General features: G+C 43.2%; 1 protein-coding gene across 1 annotated transcript in view; it reads right to left on the reverse strand.

Moving 5' to 3' along the window:
• The window catches only part of KIF13A (kinesin family member 13A), a 196,887-nt gene that overhangs the window by 121,107 nt on the left and 56,674 nt on the right, over positions 1–19,106 (reverse strand). The window lies entirely within an intron of this gene.

The following is a 19,106-nucleotide window of genomic DNA, read 5'->3' on the forward strand; positions in this document are numbered from 1 at the left end:
AGGGCAGTGCTTTAACCCGTTGCGCCACCAGGGAGGGCCCATGGCCAAATACTTTTAAATCAAATGTATTAAATTTTTCTTAAATGGGTAGTATACATACACATTTCTTTTGATAAATATTTAATTCAGAGAGGATTTTTTCCTCATTTCAAAGCCACTGGTTATAGATGGCAATTTTCACATATAAACACTGAAGAGTTATTTTAAAAACAAGCTACATCCTTCCCCCATACCAAGCACACATGGACTTTTGTTAATATTCATCTTTGCACATAAATAATTCAGAAGTGGCAGAAATTGTAGCAGGAGAAAACCTATGAAATGGAAATCGTTTTCAAAGAAACAAACATTGGATTGACTTGCTCGGTAAATGTTTTCCACCAGTGTAAAATTAAGGAGCTAACCTATAATCTTAACAATATGTGATCTGGATCATTCTGGGTCTTCCTGATGGGATTATTCTTAATCTACACCTAATATCACCAATTCATATACTATAAAATTGTAGTTAAACAGAAACAAGGAAATTTTCCTCATGGTTTTTAAATCCTTCTTTACAGGGCATAGAATCCTGAAGAGAAGAAAATGAATTTTCCAGGGCAGAAGGCATGGAAATCAAAGGCTAGGAGAGGGAAAAACAACATGATGCCTTTCTGCATCATTAGGTCCAACCGTCCTCTAGAGTCTGACAAACTCAAACAAAACCCTTAACTCAGCAGCAAAGGCAGAATGACCACAAATTCCACAATTCCACAAATGACACAAATTCCCTAAACCTTTAAGTGCAGGGAAAGAGAGTCATGACATTCCTCTAATGATGCAGCAGAAATGTCACCTTCTTGAAATCCTGTGCATGGGCTGCAGGACAACGAGTCCTTGTACCATTACCTCAGCCAGCCAGCCAGCACAGGATAATGTGGGTATTGTCTTCAGGTTTTACAGGGGAACCTAGAATAACAGCTATCTCTGGCTGATCTTAAGCAAGTCTCAACAGTCTGTCTACGCTTTGAAACAAGATAAACATTTACAGATGTTATAATAAAATGCACAGATATTATTAATTGCAAGAAAGCCATGGATCTTTGCTCTGGGCTTGTGATTGCTGCCAAGAAATTTTCCTTATGTAGAAAACTGCCCTAGAAGGCATTTGTTCTGAGCAGGTAGAACAATAATGAAAAATTGATGCATGGTATTTTTGCTACACCTTCTCTTAATGTGCTTGCTTTACTTTTTGAAAGTCACTTAAATCACTGCTCTATTTAATAGAGAAGACCAAGTTAATAAACTATACAGTTCACATTTAAGTTATAACAAACCAAGTAACTTAACAGAGGTAGGACACAGTACAGGAATCTCAAGAGATGTCTCCAAGCTCCCCTTCTGCCAGACCTCCAACAATTACCACCAGCAGCGAACACCTGCTGGTTTGCAGCTAGTAGTGAGTTACCTCCTTAGTTACCCCAACTTTTCACTGACATTCCAATATGACATTCTTTGTCCTTAGGAAGTTAACCCTATTTGAGCATTTTAAGTTTAAAGCAGATACTCTTCGCTTTGAGAGAGCTCAAAATATGGGGGTACTAATATAACTGTTCCCTCCTTTTGTGTTTCTGATTAAAGACTGTTTATGAAGAAGAGAGACAGGGCAGGGCAGGGAGAGCAAAGCCAGTAAGTTCATCTGCTGCTACTTAGATACACTCATCACTTAGGTTCCCTGGTATAGAAGAAAAAGTAAGTCATTTAGTGCAACCTAAGTTCACTTTATTAACTGCCAAACCTTTCTTGAGGTGTGAATTTGTGGTAAGCAACTAAATCATTGGAATTCACAACCAGTGATTGTGGGGTAGTTGTGAAGAAAAAAATTTCCAATGTGAATAATACAGATATTAAAATGAAATACGGTATGCTAACCTTTGGGAGAAAAAAGACTAAATGATGCGACAATGGAAAGCTAAAGAAGTTTCATAAACATGTGGAAATGATGCATAATAAGTATCTATCAGAAAGGGAATACTAAACAATTTTTTATAAAGGCACTTTGTTGATTATATCAGCAAAGTCTTACTAACAGAACATTCTGTCTAATCCTGCCCCTTAGTTTATTGCTGAAGCATCAGAACGGCTTAATGACAGAGAAGCAACATCCCTGGCTAGGCAAGGGATGACCAAAGACTTCCTTCTAGCAGACTTAACTCACCCTCAAGATGGGTTTGCTCCTGACTCGGGGATGTCACCATTCCACAGACACTTGGGTAAAGGATGCCAACTCCCCACCACTTCCTACAGCCCGCCTACCCATTCACCCAAAAGTCTTGTTTTTAACTAGTGTTACGTTGATTATTAATTCTTTAACTCTACAAGTTACCAGGCTGGTGTCTTGTTTTCTTTTCTATTCCAAAGAGAAACTGAACACAATTTGACACTTTCCAGTCAGCAAGGTGACAGTGTTCCCAGGTCCCAGGATTTGGAGGGAAAGTAAGGAGGTGCAATTCTACACCAAGAGTTCTAGTTGCCAAACATTGAAGAGTCCTTTGTCTCCCAGAACAAGCAAAGCCATGGGCCTTGGCAAGATCATCCATCCACACAGTCTTCACCCTGCTGCTCACATCGTCCATGACTTTATCCCACTTCTGGCTTCCTGCTCTGCCTGATCACATTTTCTCACTTACGGCTCAAGACTCCAATTCCTCTCCACTGTCTGAGACCCACTTTGGCCTTCACCTCAGATAACCAGGGATTCCTATGGTCTCAGCAGTTACTGGCACTATCAGGCCCTGTAGTGTCCAGCAATTTTGCCTTTATTGAACCCCTGTAACTGTAAGATTCAAATCCCTTGAGAGCAGAATGCGTGCCACATGCTTTTCTCACAATGCCTGACCCCAACCCCAACACCAACCCCACTGGAAACACTCCAAGAACTCAAAAGCTACTTTTTACATTAGTGAGTTAAACATAATCTAGATGTGAGAATTTGCTTCAATTGCCACCACAAACCTTCAAGTTGGAAGCAAGATTACTTGCATTTAATAGCTGTGAAGGCTTCAGAGAGTGTTAGAAAATACAGACTATTTCCAATATCTTATTTCAAAGTAATTATTTCTCTAGGCCCGTTCAAACTAAGTTTCATCCAGAAAAAGGCTACTTAGAATTAAAGAAAGAGAAAACAATTTTCTTGGCAAAAGAGGAAAAATGTTAAGAACATGCTCTTCAAATAAGAACAGCAGAATGTTTGTACTGAGCTGTGCTAAGCATGGATGGTCTTTATATTCCTTTTAAAAAGTTCAAAATGGCCCCTCCCTGGAACAGCACTATGAAGCTATCTGCAGACACTGCAGCACGAGTTCGACCCCTGGCCAGGGAGCTGACCCACATGGCGCAACACACCTCTCCTGTCTCACCCACTGCTCCCCTCAGCAGTGTATTTCAGTCAATCTGCCTGTTCTGCTCCCCACTCTGTCTCTGGTGAATCCTCTTACCTCCCTGCACACCTCTGGTCTGTACCCCAGTTCTATATGCATAAATAAATAAATCTTTTTTAAAAAACGTATTTATATTTAAAACAATGGCAGAGTGAGTATTTGTAATTTTCTCGCCTCTTTGTTCCAAAGCCCATGCCCTTACTTCCTCACCACTCTGCCATTTTTGTAAGCAGTGTATTTCAGTACATCTGCCTGTTCTGTGCCCCACTCTGTCTCTGGTGAATCCTCTCATGCCCTGCACTTCTGGCCTGTACCCCAGTTTTTATATGCATAAATAAAAATAAATCTTAAAAAAAAAAAAACACTCTTCCATGGGTGATTTGGCGATGGGAAACCCAAGGGGATTGCAACTGAGATGGAAAAATGCACAAAAATATGTAAAAATAAACTAATATTATAATTTAAAAAATGCTAAAAACAAAAAAAAACACTCTTCGATGATAAGCACAAAATAGTGGTAACCAAAGGATGAAGAGCAAGAGCAGGGTAGGTTGGGTAAAAGGATCAACTGGATGGTGGAAGAAGACACTAGGCTTTTGGTGACATTTATAATGTGCAGACACAAATGTCAAATTGCAATCCTAGAACCTGAAACTTAAATTTTTTTTTAAAGATTTATTTATTTATTCATATTGAACTGGGGTACAGGCCAGAGATGCGGAGGGTGACACCATAGACAGAGTGGGGAGCAGAACAGTTAGATCCATGAAGTACACTGCTGAGGGGAGCAGCGGGCAGGTCAGGAGAGGTCTGCCACGCCATGTGGTCACCTCCAGGGCAGGTGGGAATCGAACTCATGCGGAAGTGGCTTAAGCTTCTCAGTGCTGTGCTTTAACCTACTGCGCCACCAGGGAGGGCCGAAACTTAAATTTTTTAATCCAAAGTTACTTCAGTAAAAAAAAAATTTTAAATGAAATAATTTCCCGTTTAGTGGAACAAAAATAAATTTTTAAGACCATACAATAAAGGGAAAGTGGCAGGGAAGCACCTTGGCAGTAATTCCATAAACATGGGTGGATATACATGTGGATATGAACTGAACTATGGTATATATGAGCTACACAGCCGAGAGCAGGTGCACACCTGCACACACCTGAGCACACTTCAATAGGCTGAGCACACCTGGCAGCTGGCCCCCTGGGCTGGCACCTCCTACCTACAGGAAACACCCCGTTAACACCCTGTAAACATGTGGGTGTCCTAAAACACCCACGCAGCTGGTGAGTGGCCTCAGGAGTAATGATTTAAATTTCAAAGACAGTCTTCATTCAAAAAAGAAATCTAATAATTGCAAAGTTGTCATTAATACTGTCAGCTGCTACTAAGTAGTGGTTATTCTCTGTTTCACTAGTGGAAAACCTAGATGTCCTGTCTAGGACTTGAGATATGGACAATCAAAGGTTAGAGGTTAGCATCTGAAACAACCCAAGGGAGTGAACAGCTTTTGATTCCCTTTCCCACCTTCTTTTCTTTTTTTTTCCCCACCTCATTTTCAACTGAAAAAAGAGAAAAAACAAAACAAAAACAATTTCAACAGCATGCCAAAGACTCTTACTACCTACATAAGAAGTGGCCTGTAATACAATGTTTGTAATTCCTCTACTAGAATCTCATAACAGTGAGATAAAGTGGGTTTTAAAAATCCAAACCATTTAGAAACCTTTCCTATAGTAAGATGGATCAACTCTGTAACAGAAGTGAAAAATCTTTGAAGTACAGTGGAAAGAGCAGTATCTTACAATTCCGACTGGAGACTTCCTGATCTATTCATGTTTTACAAGTTCAATTTTTTACTTTAAAATACAGATAGTCCCCCAATATCTTAGGATTCTGAGTACATACATACAATAATACACTTCAGTTTTTTTCATCATTGCTTTTGTTCTATAGGCTCAGCTCTGAATGAGATGGATCCCATTTCCACTGACTAAGAGAAGAGCCAGAGAAGTGTGGAAGCTGCCCTCTTGGTGTGCAACAAGAGTCTGTAAATGATTTGTACTCACTGACGCTCTATGAAAGGACCCCATCAGCCGATCAGTTGTGACAGCCTCTCTTCTTCTTAGTTTGATCTCCCAAAGACACTAGTAATTGTAAATATGCTTCTAGTAAAAATTTCACTAGGTAAAAATATTTTTTAAAAAATTTATTTACTTATGCATATAGAACTGGGGTACAGGCCAGAGGTGCAGGGGTGGTGAGAGGCTTCACCAGAGACAGAGTGGGGAGCAGAACAGGCCGACTGACCAAGTACACTGCTGAGGGGAGCAGCGGGCGGGTCAGGAGAGGTCTGGTGTGCCATGTGGGTCACTTCCAGTCAGGGATCGAACTCATGCGGAAGTGGCTTTAGCTTCTCAGAGCTGTGCTTTAACCCGCTGCGCCACCAGGGAGGGCCCAAGGTAAAAGCCGTTTAATACTAAAGCAAAAATTAGCATCATTCAGGCTGAGCCTAAAATCTAAGCCCCTAACCTTGGAGGAAGGAAGGGGTGAGGATTTGATCAATCACCACTGGGCTGCTACAGTGCAGCCTTCATCAGAGTCTAACTGGTGGGGTCCAGAGAGTGTCCAGGTTCCTGAACACGTGGAGGGTGTGGTGCCCAGAGAGGGCATAGACACCTGTGCCCTGTGCATTGCTTCGATCTGGCTGTCCCTGAGTAGCATCTGTTGTCATAAGCTGGTGATTTAGTGGGTACACTTTTCCTGCTTCTGTGTGCCACTTAGCCAATTATCACAACCGAGGAGGAAATCATGGGAACCTCCAGGTGACAGCTGGCTACTTAGAAGTGACAACCTGGGACTCGTAAGCGACATCTGAAGTGGGGAGAGGGCATTTTTACAGGCTGGAGCCTCAGCCTGTGGCACCAGCTGCAAGCCTCGGGCAGACAGCATCACAATGTCACTCAAGCACAGGGCATTTAGCTGGTGCCTGTAGAGAACTGGAGAACAGGCAGTGGGGGGATCGGGGTGGGGGGGAGGATGGCACACTTGGTACCTGAAGTACTGATCATAGAGGAGAGAGAGTTTCCCCTACCTAGAGGTTGTATCCTGCACACGACCTGGGTGTGACAGGCCCTTGTTCTAAGTGTTGGCAGCAGTTTGTTGCTAGTTTTGGAGAAGATAATTCCACACTACCAACTGCCCCAGCACCTTCCTTTCAAGGGGAAATACTGAGATGCCTTCCGTATGCAATATTTACAAAAGTGCCAGCCCAGAATTATAAAGGACAAAGAAATGACACTTCTGATAGTGTCTTTAATATTGCTTCCCGGAAGCCAAACATGGACTTCAGAGTGACATTTCATTACTTTGATTTAAACAAAAAACAAAAACTCGTTAATAAAAAAGTTAATTTGTTAAATATATATATATGTATGTATATATGTATAAAATGCAAAACCTGAGTGGACACAGGAATATATCCAGTCTCTATAAATTCAACATAACAATGCTTAAGTGGCCAGTGTATACTTCCAGAGTTAAAATGGGTGGGTATGTACAGCAAATAGAAAGTTTTGACCAGTTATGTGACATTATTTATACAGTCACTATCCATCACTCATAATCTTCCCAGTTTTTTTGCCCCTAAGTCTGTCAAGGAAAGTAACACCTGAGTTGTTCCTCCCAGCTACCAAGTCACAGCCGTGGGCCTCTGAGGGACGTGGAGGTTCTCCGGGCCCAAGTTCCACGCTCCTGGCCCTCATTGCCATGGCTGCGATTCCCAGTTGGGTGAGCCTGGCAGGAGCTCACATTCAGTTAACCAAAACAAAATCGAGCAGAGTAAACAGGACTCTCTTGCAATTTTCTTGCTGTGTCTTCAAAAGCATCAAGCAGCGAGGCTTTCCAAAAACATGCTGACAAATACTTCTGCTGGTCCTCGATCTAAATTCTAGAACTAAGCACCTCTGTGAGGTCATTCTTGGGTTAAAATATACACAGTCCATCTGCCACATCACATCTTCATTGGCTTCAATTAAGATGCTGTTTGGATGAAGAATACATTTAACTCTCTGGTTTAGCTGATTCCTAGAGGATGTGCATTGTGGGGGAAGGAGGTAAATGGGGGCACACCTACATGAGAGTTTTCATACTGTTAGTATATACCTTTGCTTTTTTGAAGATTTTATTTATTTTTGCATAGAAGAGCTGGTGCCGGGGCCCTCCCTGGTGGTGCAATGGGTTAGGACGAAGCACTGTAAGCTGGCCACAGATGCTTCAGTGCGAGTTTGATCCCCGCCTGGGAGGTGACCCAATGGCGCGGCAGACCTCTCCTGACCCGCCCGCTGCTCCCCTCAGCAGTGTACTTTGTCAAGCTGCCTGTTCTGCTCCCCACTCTGCCTCTGGTGGATCCACTTACCACCCCTGCACCTCTGGCCTGTACCCCAGTTCTGTATGTATAATAAAAAAATCTTTAAAAAAAAAAAGAAGAAGAGCTGGGCCACAGGTATAGAGCGTGAGAGGACTCACCAGAGAGAGAGTGAGGAGAACAGTGGGTGGATCCACTGTGGGGAAGACAGGAGTGGTCTGCTGCACCATGTGTGGGTCAGCTCCCTGGCCAGGGTTCAAATCCAGGCTGTCACAGTCATAGTGCTGAGACTTTACCCGTAGGTCACCAGGGAGGCCCATGTCAGTGTGTACGTTTCATAGCATGTTTACGACAGCATAAACAGCATCTGAATTTTGTACCTTGGGAAGCCAGAACCAAATGTCATGTTGTATCCAACAGCTTCATGGAAACAGGGGTCTTTGCTGAATAATCTCCTAAGTCCTGGCAGACACTAGGCCATTCATGAGAACCACTCTCCTCCAGGCCTCATAAACAGACAATGGCCTTTTATGAAAGCTAGGCCATCACCGGGGTCAAGAACAGGGCCAGAGGCCAAACTGCCAACTGTCCCATTCTTCCTCCACTGCTTTATAATGACAGGACCTTGGAGGCAGTGTTTAGGCTAAGTGCCTGGAATCCCTCACTTGTCACAGTTGCAAGGGTTAAGTGAATTAATACATGTACAATCTCTTAAACGTTTAAAGTGACAAACACGGGTAGCTCAACCATCTCCCACTTAATTTTCTTATAACCTCCTCCCCATCTGCCACAGAAGCACCTGCTATTGCTGACACCAGATGCTTGTGCACTCTGGGAGCCCAGACCTGCCACCTCGGGGTGCTGGGACCCACACATCCTGACTCAGCAGACCACACATGCTCACGGACATCTGTCAAGATCCATTGTGTTTCAAAGCCACACTGGGTCTAATAACTAAGGCAGGCTAATTACAATTCAGATGGATCCCATTTCTGTTATGAGTGAGAGTTTTAAGAGGCAGACTAATCAACAAGAAGGCATGTCTCAGCCCTGCCTTCGATACAGACATGGGAGCCACAACAGAGTCTGCTGATTATAAATCTGTGATAAGAGCCGTATCAATGATGAACAATTGTGGCAATGTTCTTCTCTAGGTTGAGAAGCATGAGATGAAAAACTTCCTCTTTGGAGAGTTAACTAGAACCAGTTTGATTCTACAGCCAAGATATACTTAAGAGCATTTAAGGATCGAGGGACTCGTTTTAACTTGCATCCAACTTCTAAAAGAAACGAGTCATCAGGCCATGAAAAACATGGAGAAGACTTAAATATCTATAACTAGATGGAAAGTGCCCATATGAAAGAGCTGTAAGTATGATTTTAACTACAAAGCATTGCGGGAAAAGGCAATACTACAGAGACAGCAGAAGATGAGTGGCTGCCAGGAGCTGGAGAGAGAGATTAACAAGCGCAACACACATTTTGAGGGCAGTAAAAATACTTGGATGATGAAAGGATGGATAAAAGTCATTATTCGTTTATTCCAACCCACAGAATGTGCAACACCAAGAGTGAATGTAACCTAATGTAAACTATGGACTCTGGGTGATTCTGATGCTCCATCTGTGGGTTCCCTGACTAGTTAATGTCCCACTTTAGTATAGGAAATGCGTAATGGTGGGGGGGGGCATGTGCATTGTTGGGGTAGATGGTAAATGGCAAATCTGAACAGTCCCCTCAGTGAAGGTGTGTACCTAAAATGGCTCTTAAGAAGAGTTTAATTTAAAAACTTGTTTAAGTTAGCAAAACCAAACACCTAGTCACCCTGCAGAATAACCGAATGGGAGGGTAACACAGGAGCCTGCCCTTACATAACCTCATTATCCAGATTTTCTCCCTACACTGCCTGTCACCATCCCAGAGCAAAATCAAATACAGACAAGTCTGAGAATGATTCATGAAGGGTTAGGATTGCCAAGACAAGGCTGCAGTCATGCTTAGGAATACTTGGGGACAACTGCTGTGTGGGAATCTTTTTTTTTTTTTAAAGATTTATTTATTTATGCATACAGAACTGGGGTACAGGCCAGAGGTGGAGGGGCAGTGAGAGGATTTACCAGAGATAGAGTGGGGAGCAGAACAAGCCAACTGATGAAGTGCACTGCTGAGGGGAGCAGCGGGCAGGTCAGGGGAGGTCTGTGTGCCATGTGGGTCACCTCCCAGGCGGGGATCCAACTCATGCTGAAGTGGCTTTAGCTTCTTAGCGCTGTGCCACCAGAGGGGCCAGGAATCATTTTTTTTTAACCCCTTATGTGGGTGTCCACTGAGGATGGAGTTGGTATCTGTGTGCGTGTGAGAGAGATTCCTGTACCGACAAGCCATTCTCTAACACAAGTGTAAGAACTCAGCTTAATCCTGACACTGCTACCCAGTGATGCATCAGATTCCATTGGTGAAGGCTCAGTCACCAAGACTGTTCTGCAGTTAGAGTCAGATGCAAAGCCCCTGTGCTTCTGAGCAAATCAGTGGTCCCCAGGACACCCTCTTCAGCAGACACCACTATGCTAAAACAGCTCAGGAAACCCATTTACTGACCAGATCATCAATTTATTACAAAGGCTTCTATATCTTAGAACAGCCAAGCACAAGAGAGGCAAGGCTCAAGGTAAGGAGACGGCACAGAGCTTCCATGCCCTCTCCAAATCTCCACGTGTTCATCCACCAGGAAGTGCTTGAAAATCTCTTGCTCTTCAATTCTCACGGTGGCCTCAGTATGTAGGCATGAGTGAACTCAACTGGCCAGTGGCGACTGGACTCCATCTCTGCTCTGTTTCCCCTCTGAGAAATCCAGAAATCAGAGGAGTGGGGCTGCAAATCATGCCTTTTTTTACCTTCATTAACATAACAAGAGATACCTTTATCACTCAGGGTACTTGGGAAATGCAAGGAATTGGGGAGCAGTGATCCAGGAATTGTGGGTGAAGATTTAAATATATATTTCTTGTAAATTGCCATATTGCACCTCCCCCAGGCCATTTACTAGCATTTCACCTGCAACTACTTCTTTTTTTTTCTTTTTAAAGATTTATTTATTTATTCATACAGAAATGGGGTACAGGCCAGAGATGCGGAGGGTGAGAGGATTCACCAGGAACAGAGTGGGGAGCAGAACAGGCAGAGCGACGAAGTACACTGCTGAGGGGAGCAGCGGGCGGGTCAGCAGAGGTCTGCCACGCCATGTGGTCACCTCCGGGGCAGGCGGGGATCAAACTCATGCGGAAGTGGCTTACGCTTCTTAGTGCTGTGCTTTAACCTGCTGCACCATCAGGGAGGGCCCTCACCTGCAACTACTTCTTATGTGGTTTATAAAAACAAACCTTTCACCCATTAGGCAAACTCACAACATGGACCCAATGAACATCAGTATGACAGAATTTTGAAAATTAAATGGTCTCCTCAGCGATATACAGGAAAATTATTATCCCTGGAAGACTTGGAAAGATTCAAAGTGACAGGAAAATATAAGGAAATTGACAAGTGAAGAAAACTTCTTTACACCAAATGTCAGCCTGAGGTATGAACAAGAGGCATTCACGTTAACAGATTTTGTCCTAGAAGTCTGACAATTACCAGTAAAAGAGCAATGGCTCCATTAGCAATGTAGCTCTCTCTTCAAAAGGTGTCAAGCAAAAGAGAAGAATCTGTTAGCTACACTAAGCTCATCATCTCAACTGGAACAAGTCATTAATAAAGCCACCACTACTAATCTAACTCTCGAAAGATCAGGTCAACCTCAACTAAAAATACTCAAGTTCCATTCACAGGTGAACACAGTATTGTCACCTCTGGCTGCTATCACCGGGCTGGGTAGTGCTGTCCCCAAGGTCACCAGAGGCTGTGTCTGTGACTCCAGAACATGTCACTTACATGTCCTGCTCTCTGGAGAGAAGAGAGGAGAGCACGGAGCGTTTTCTGTGTATTCTCGTGGTCCCTGACCCTTGCCTCACTCACTCCTTACCACAAGGACAGTGCGAATGACTAGCCCCATTTCTCAGCTGAGTAAACTCCCCTAAGACTAAGTAAATGGCAAAGGTATGGTGACCACACCTTAGGGGAGAAATCCTTTTCTGTACAACTATTATTTGCAAGGATGTAAAACAGTGGTACTTCATTTAAAAAAATTAAAAATTGGCCCTCCCTGGCTGCACAGCGGGTTAGGACACAGCACTGCAAGCCAGCCGCAGAGGCTTCATGAGACTTCAATCCCCGCCCCAGAGGTGACCCACCTGGAGTGGAAGACCTCTCCTGACCCGCCCACTGCTCCCTCAGCAGTGTACTTCATCAGTCAGCCTGTTCTGCTCCCCACTGTGTCTATGGTGAATCCTCTCACCGCCCTTGCACCCAGTTCTGTATGCACAAATAAATCTTGATGATACAATTCTCTCCTGATGCTGGGCAGGCAGAGCAGCATCAGGCAGCCACACGGTCACAGAGGAGGCAATGATAGCCTACAGATTGCTTTTCATTTTGGGTACAGCATTCCATAAGCTACGAGGTGTTTAACACTTCATTTGAAAACAGTCTTTGTATTAGAAGTCTTTTTGCCCGACTGAAGTGTTCTGTGTATGTTTTGGGCAGGTTAGGCTAAACTAGGTTCAGCAGCTTGCATGTATTAAGTGTACTTTTGACTTAAAATATATTCAACTTATGGCCCTCCCTGGAGGTGCAACGGGTTAGGACGCAGCACTGCAAAGCTGGCGGCAGCCGCTTCAGTGCGAGTTCAATCCACACCCCGGAGGTGACCCACATGGCATGGCAGACTTCTGACCCGCCCGCTGCTCCCCCCAGCAGCACTTCACAGATCTGCCTGTTCTGCTCCTCACTTTGTCTCTGGTGAGTCCTCTCACTGTCCCTGCACATCTGGCTTATCCCCCAGTTCTGTATGCATAAAATAAATAAATCTTTTAAAAATATATATTCAACTTTAATGGGTTCATTCTGATGTGATCCCGTAAGTAGGAGACAGTCTATGTAGCTACAAGATTCATAAAAATAGGGCGGGGAGGGGGAGTTGTCTTGTTCCCGACTACAGACATTGTCAGGCATAAAAAGCAGTCCCCCAATACCTGTTAAATGGCAGAATGAACAAATGAGGCCCTGGCCCCCTCGCCAGGATAGTAGTAACCTGCCACCTTCTTTCACAGCCTTGTGAGTTGGCTGTCCTGTCCGCCCTGTGCCCCAGAACAAGATAACAGAGCTGGTCAAATCAGTGAGGGAAACAGCCGCTGAACGTTTGCAGCACATGGACTTCTGGTGCTTCTGTGCTTCCCATGGGATACAACAGACTCGAGGTCTCTGAAGAATAGGGGTGACTGTTATCCCTGGCAAAGTCAGCACTTTGGAAACTGATCATCCTGTTTTCTCTGCATAACTCTGCTCCTTGGGACTTGTCTGACATCCAATCCAATATATATGCAGTGCTGCACTGATAATATCTTCATTGGGGAGATTTCAACCACATACATACTGGAGGGGGAGCTACATAATACAATATCTCACAACATAAAATACATGTCACATCTTAGAGCCACACAATGAACCTGCCTGTTACACGCACCAAGCCAGAGACCGTCTGCACAGCAAAGTATACTTATTGCTCCTGAAGTTTAAGAATTTCAAAAGCTGTATGAATATTCATGCCAGTGTAGGAATACAGATTCCTACTCCGATGTGAAGACCAAATGATTAGATGATCAGTTTCCAAAGTACTGACTTTGGTTTTACACGGTGCCAGGGGTAACGGTCACCCCTATTCTTCAGAGACCTCGACCATGTTGTATCCCATGGGAAGCACAGAAGCACCAGAAGTCCATGGGCTGCAAACGTTCAGCGGCTGTTTCCCTCACTGATTTGACCAGCTCTGTTATCTCGTTCTGGGGCACAGGGCGATAGGACAGCCAACTCACAAGGCTGTGAAAGGAGATGGCCTCCTGACAGCCAACACTGTGACAAAAGACAAGAAGCTGGGAGCAGCCAAGCTCCTTTTACCACATGGAAAGAAGGGCAGCGTGTAATTATGTCCTACAGTCTCTGGTCTCTGCTAGACACCAGGGAAAATGGGATCTGTTGTGTGCAGGATGGAATTCCATATCTAGGAAGTTGAAATACTTGTGGGTGGAAGAACATGGACAGCAAGTAGTGTCAAGGGGAAAAACTGTGTCTGGATTAAGAATTCTTTTAGATGAAGTTTCTAGCTGATTTCAGTTGCTCGAGACTGGGCTACCCTGGCTTTTGTAAGTTAGTAATTTGGTGGAAAATGTACAATTACATGAAGTTTTGATTTCAGTCTGTCTTTGTTACACGTTCAAGGCCAAGAGAACAAAGAGAAGTACCTACAGAAGAAGACAACGTGTTCAGTGAGACACAGAATGGAACCTACCTACAAGTACGCAGTGATCACACCTACCAGTGTCTGCGACATCTTTATCTCCACTATTCCCCTTATTAAAAAGTTAGGGAAAGAAGGAAAGAAATGGGAGGACAGAGGAAGAAGAATCTAGTTATTTGTTCCACAATCATTGAGAAGATCACTATTTTTGATTAGTGTGTTTTTTTTTTTTAAGATTTATTTATTTGTACATACAGAACTGGGGTACAGGCCAGAGGCTCAGGGGTGGCGAGAGGCTTCACCAGAGACAGAGTGGGGAGCAGAACAGGCAGATCTACGAAGCACACTGCTGAGGGGAGCAGCGGGCGGGTCAGGAGAGGTCTGCCACACCATGTGGTCACCTCCGGGGCAGGCGGGAATCGAACTCATGCGGAAGTGGCTTTAGCTTCTCAGTGCTGTGCTTTAACCCGCTGCGCCACCAGGGAGGGCCCGATTAGTGTTTTTAATGACTTAATCTTGGAGACATTTACAAAACATAAGTTTTCAACTGGGACCTTTCTGTTCTCTTTTTTTTGTGGGACTGTAATTCCAAGCCAAGATCTTTATATCTATGTTTTCATATCACTGTTCATTTTTGTACAATTTTTGATTTTTCCTCTCAGATGTTGTCCCCATAAAATTACCACCCGCAAGACACCCATGAACTATCACTACGGTCTCTTGTGCTCTTCCTGCCCATTTTGACCCCTCTCCCTCTCCCCACTCTGCTGAATATATCTGACTTGTTTTATACCTGCTAGTTTTTTCTTTTTTTTTTTTCTGATCCCTATATTCCTCCTCTACATGAAATCATCCAATACTTTTTCCCTTCTGACTTAACTTCACTAAGCATAATGCCTTCCAGCTTCATTCATGTTACTGTAAATGGCCTGAGATTATCTTTTTTGATTGCTGAGTAGTATTCCTTCCTGTATACAGACTACATCTTCTGTTTTGGGCATTTACGTTTTTTCCACATCTTAGCTATTATAAATATAGCTCTGTGATAAACACAGGACTGCAGGTTTCCTTTCAAATTAATATTTAATCCTTTGAGTAAAGGAGTAGAATTGCTGTATCATACAGCAGCTCCAGTCAAAGCCAAGGTTCTAGTCTCATTAATGTACAAAACTACTTTTATAACATACCCTTCTTTAAATATATATATATATAAATGCTTGACCTATATATTCTGAATCAAGTAAAATGAAAAATTTGCTTTTAAAAGCACACATATTCATGATGAATAGATGATATTAAAGTACTAGAAAATTCCACTACAATCCAAGACCCAAATGGAGCCAATGTAAATAGAAAATACATTAATGAGGATCTTATCCAGGACTATTTATGGCGGGATTATCACTGCAAGGTGCAAGGTACCCTAAGAGATGGGAGGTAGAGGGATCTTTAATCAAACATGCCCATAAACTCTCACTTCTACTAGTTCCATATTTATATATTCACAAAGCATCACAGTGTATCAAACAAGCTCTGGAGTAAAGAATAGGGCTGAACCTTATTAACAGCAAAATCATTTTTCCGTATGTGGCATCCATTCCCATCAAGGGAACACCCTTCAAGGAACGTTGAACAAATCTCAAGTAATGATAACTAGTGCATGAAGAAAAACACTCTCACACTCAAAAGAAAAAAAACATACCTACTTCGAGAACAACTTTCAGAAGTGTCACAGGCTCAGAGCAATGGCCATTAACTCCTTACTGCCATCTTGTCAGAGATATTTTTCTAAATTTAAATATAAATGTAGCCAGGGCTGAGTATTTTTTATTAGAGCTCCGGTGATTTGCATAGGGCTGGTTTAAAACTAAACAATGTGAGTGGCCCTTAGCTGAGTCTCTCAGTAGGAGGCACAAAGGAACAGGACATCTGCCAATAACTGATGAGAAACCAGGCAGGCGGGGAGGGGGGAGGAGAGTAGCCTTCAGATAGCCGAATGCAGGAAGAAGAACAGATCCAAGCAGTGTTCCTGTGCTCTCAACACTGGCCAGACTCTGAAGAAGGCATTTGAGTTTCCAGCTGGTCCCAATCTAACTGAATCTCAAAAAAAAAAAAAAAAAAAAATTAGTCCTAAAAGAAGGGCAGTGATTTCAGGTAAGGGACCATCCTCAACATCCTGCAGAAAGAGGGCTCTGATTCCAGACCCAGGAGAATCAGGATAGAGCTAAGTACCCTTAGAGAAAAGGAACGTTCTCCAAAGGTCTCCAGAAAACAGGGCATCCCTGTCCCCACTAAGACAGGAAACCACTTGGAAACTCCCAGCTGTGGCTCAGGAGGTAGCCAGAAAGGGGTTAACCCTTGAGGCTTTAAATGGCAAGTCAATTTGCTGACTTTGGGGTCCATACTGCTCTCTAAAACACCAGCGAAGAAACAGACCAGAGAGTGAAAAATACAGTTTGGTGATCCGCCAGCGTCGTACCTTACAGCAGCACAGAGTCAAAAACCACAGTTACACATACCATGTGGATGAGTCTCAAAACATAATGCCAGGAGGAAGAAACTCAGTCCCAGGTAATGTATTTAGCATGTTCCATTTACATAAAGTTCCCCAAGAAGGACAAAACCAAAAATATAATAGTTGGGAATAGGTAGGTAAATGTAAATCTGTTTTTAAGGATTTAGGGAATAAAGAACACAAAACTAAGTGAAATAAGGTCATTGTCATTCCCTTCTGAAAACTCTCCTAAAACACAGGTATCTGTCTCCTTAGCTGGGTGGTAAGCATGGAAAGTTCTCGCTTATTGCTAGTCTTTAGTTACATAGGTTTTACAGGTATTTATTTATCACAATTTTGAAAGCAAGTGATTCTCTTCAGACCTTACAAGGAAAAACTTAAAAAGTCAAATACGGGGCCCTCCTTGGTGGCGCAGAAGGTTAAAGCACAGCACTAAGAAGCTAAAGCCACTTCAGCTCGAGTTCCCTCCCTGCCCCGGAGGTGACCCACACGGCGCAGCAGACCTCTCCTGACCCACCTGCTGCTCCCCTCAGCAGTGGACTTCATCTGTCCGCCTGTCTGCTCCCCACTGTCTCTGGTGAAGCCTCTCACCGCTCCTGCACCTCTGGCTTGTACCCCAGTTCTGTGTGCATAAATAAATAAATCTTTAAAAAAAAGGCAAATGGGGAAAAAATTTCAGATGGACCAGTCAGGATTTAGGCAGGAGAGACTAACTAATGTCAAAATGCTCTGGAATTTAGTGAGTCTTTGCAATTAAAACAGGAAATTCCGTTACATCTTCTCTGTTCCAGGGACTTGGAGACTGTCCCTGGTGGCTTTGTTTTGGTTTGTCTTTCATCTACATTTTTTCATGTTTGTGGAAACACAATCATAGCTGAAGAGGGACCCTTCTGACTGTCTTGAGGAACACAAACTTTCACCTGTGCCACCAGACAAATGATAACGGACAGTGAAAAGGCTGCAGAACAGAACACTTCACGAGCTGCACTTGAAGGATCACATAAAGCTTTACCCTCTGCCAACATTCTCAGCCACTGTCTGCTCTTTTTTAAAGATTTATTTTTATTTATCCAGACAAGAACTGGGGTGCATGCCAGAGGTGCAGGGGGTGAGAGAAGTCACCAACGACAGAGTGGGGAGCAGAACAGGCAGATCCACTGAAATACACTGCTGAGGGGAGCAGCCGGCGAGACAAAAGAGGTCTGTCATGCCAGGTGGGTCACCTCCCTGGCTGGGGATCAAACTCAAGGCCGCAGTGGCTACCAATAGCTTGACAGCGCTGAGTTTAATACCTGCCCTCCAGGGAGGCCCCAAGTTCGCTCACCTTTTACCAGGGTCTGAGCTGGGAACATGCTAACAGCTTCATTTCTGATCTCACGTGTCAGGCTTTACTCAGGAAGGTTTTAAAGGTCAGCCATATCTCTCAATCATTTAATACGTGGAGGGACTCAATAATCCTTTACTTTAAAAAACATGATTCTAGGGTTTTGAAATTGCATTTAAAATATATTAAAAAAAAAACCCTCAGGATCATTGAAAGTGTTTCAAAACTGAAAGCAATCACTGTGAGCAGAGATTGCGTTTCCAACTACATAATACTCAAGATACCATACAATAATATCCTTAGGGAAGTCACACACACACAGGCATCAGCACAACTCCTCCTTGATTTGGAACATATTTCCTGAACTAATGACAACACTTGCTAGGGTTGCTTATAAAAGACATTTTTAAAATTTTCTGCACAGCTTCTAGTCTTGGATTTTAAATAGGTTTTACCATGGGCCCATAATAGGATGTTCGCAATCCAGTTAACTTAAAGTTCAACAGAGCATGTCCTTAAATAACATCATTTCACTCAATATCACTTTATTATAACTCTGATAAAAAAAAAATTCCAGCTGATGGTGCATGAAAGTTTTGCTTAAAGTCACAGTTTCCAAGAACTGATGGACTATGAGGATGTGTGATTCTCTCTTTCACCTGATTTAAGTTTAATTTTTCCAGGTAAATCAATAAAAATATATCCATAAATAAACTCTGCAGATACTTAAAACACTCAAGTAATAGGACTTAGCAAGTAAAATCGAAAGTCTGTAAGCAATAAACAAAATTGCTACCAAGGGCAGCCCGTCAAAGTGTGCTTCTGCATTGATCTAGACAAATGTTCCTTGCACAACTCTCCCTCCCAAACACAATAGAACAAGGTCACAAAGTTATTGGAGGACAGACAAAAGAAACTTAAAAGGCGGCTGAACAGTCTCCCATACACATTGGGGGAAGGTAGCATACTGACTATTTGTCATGTAAAACCTTTTCTTATGTTGGCTGTAGGTGGGTTTAAGTGAACTTGGCAGTTTCATAATGTGACAGCAACAGATTCTTACAAGACCTGAGCTAAATGATTCCTGCCTCCAGTGTGAT

The sequence above is a fragment of the Condylura cristata genome, unplaced genomic scaffold, assembly GCF_000260355.1.
Source record: "Condylura cristata isolate star-nosed mole 26May11 unplaced genomic scaffold, ConCri1.0 scaffold00037, whole genome shotgun sequence".
Taxonomy (NCBI): Eukaryota; Metazoa; Chordata; class Mammalia; order Eulipotyphla; family Talpidae; genus Condylura; species Condylura cristata.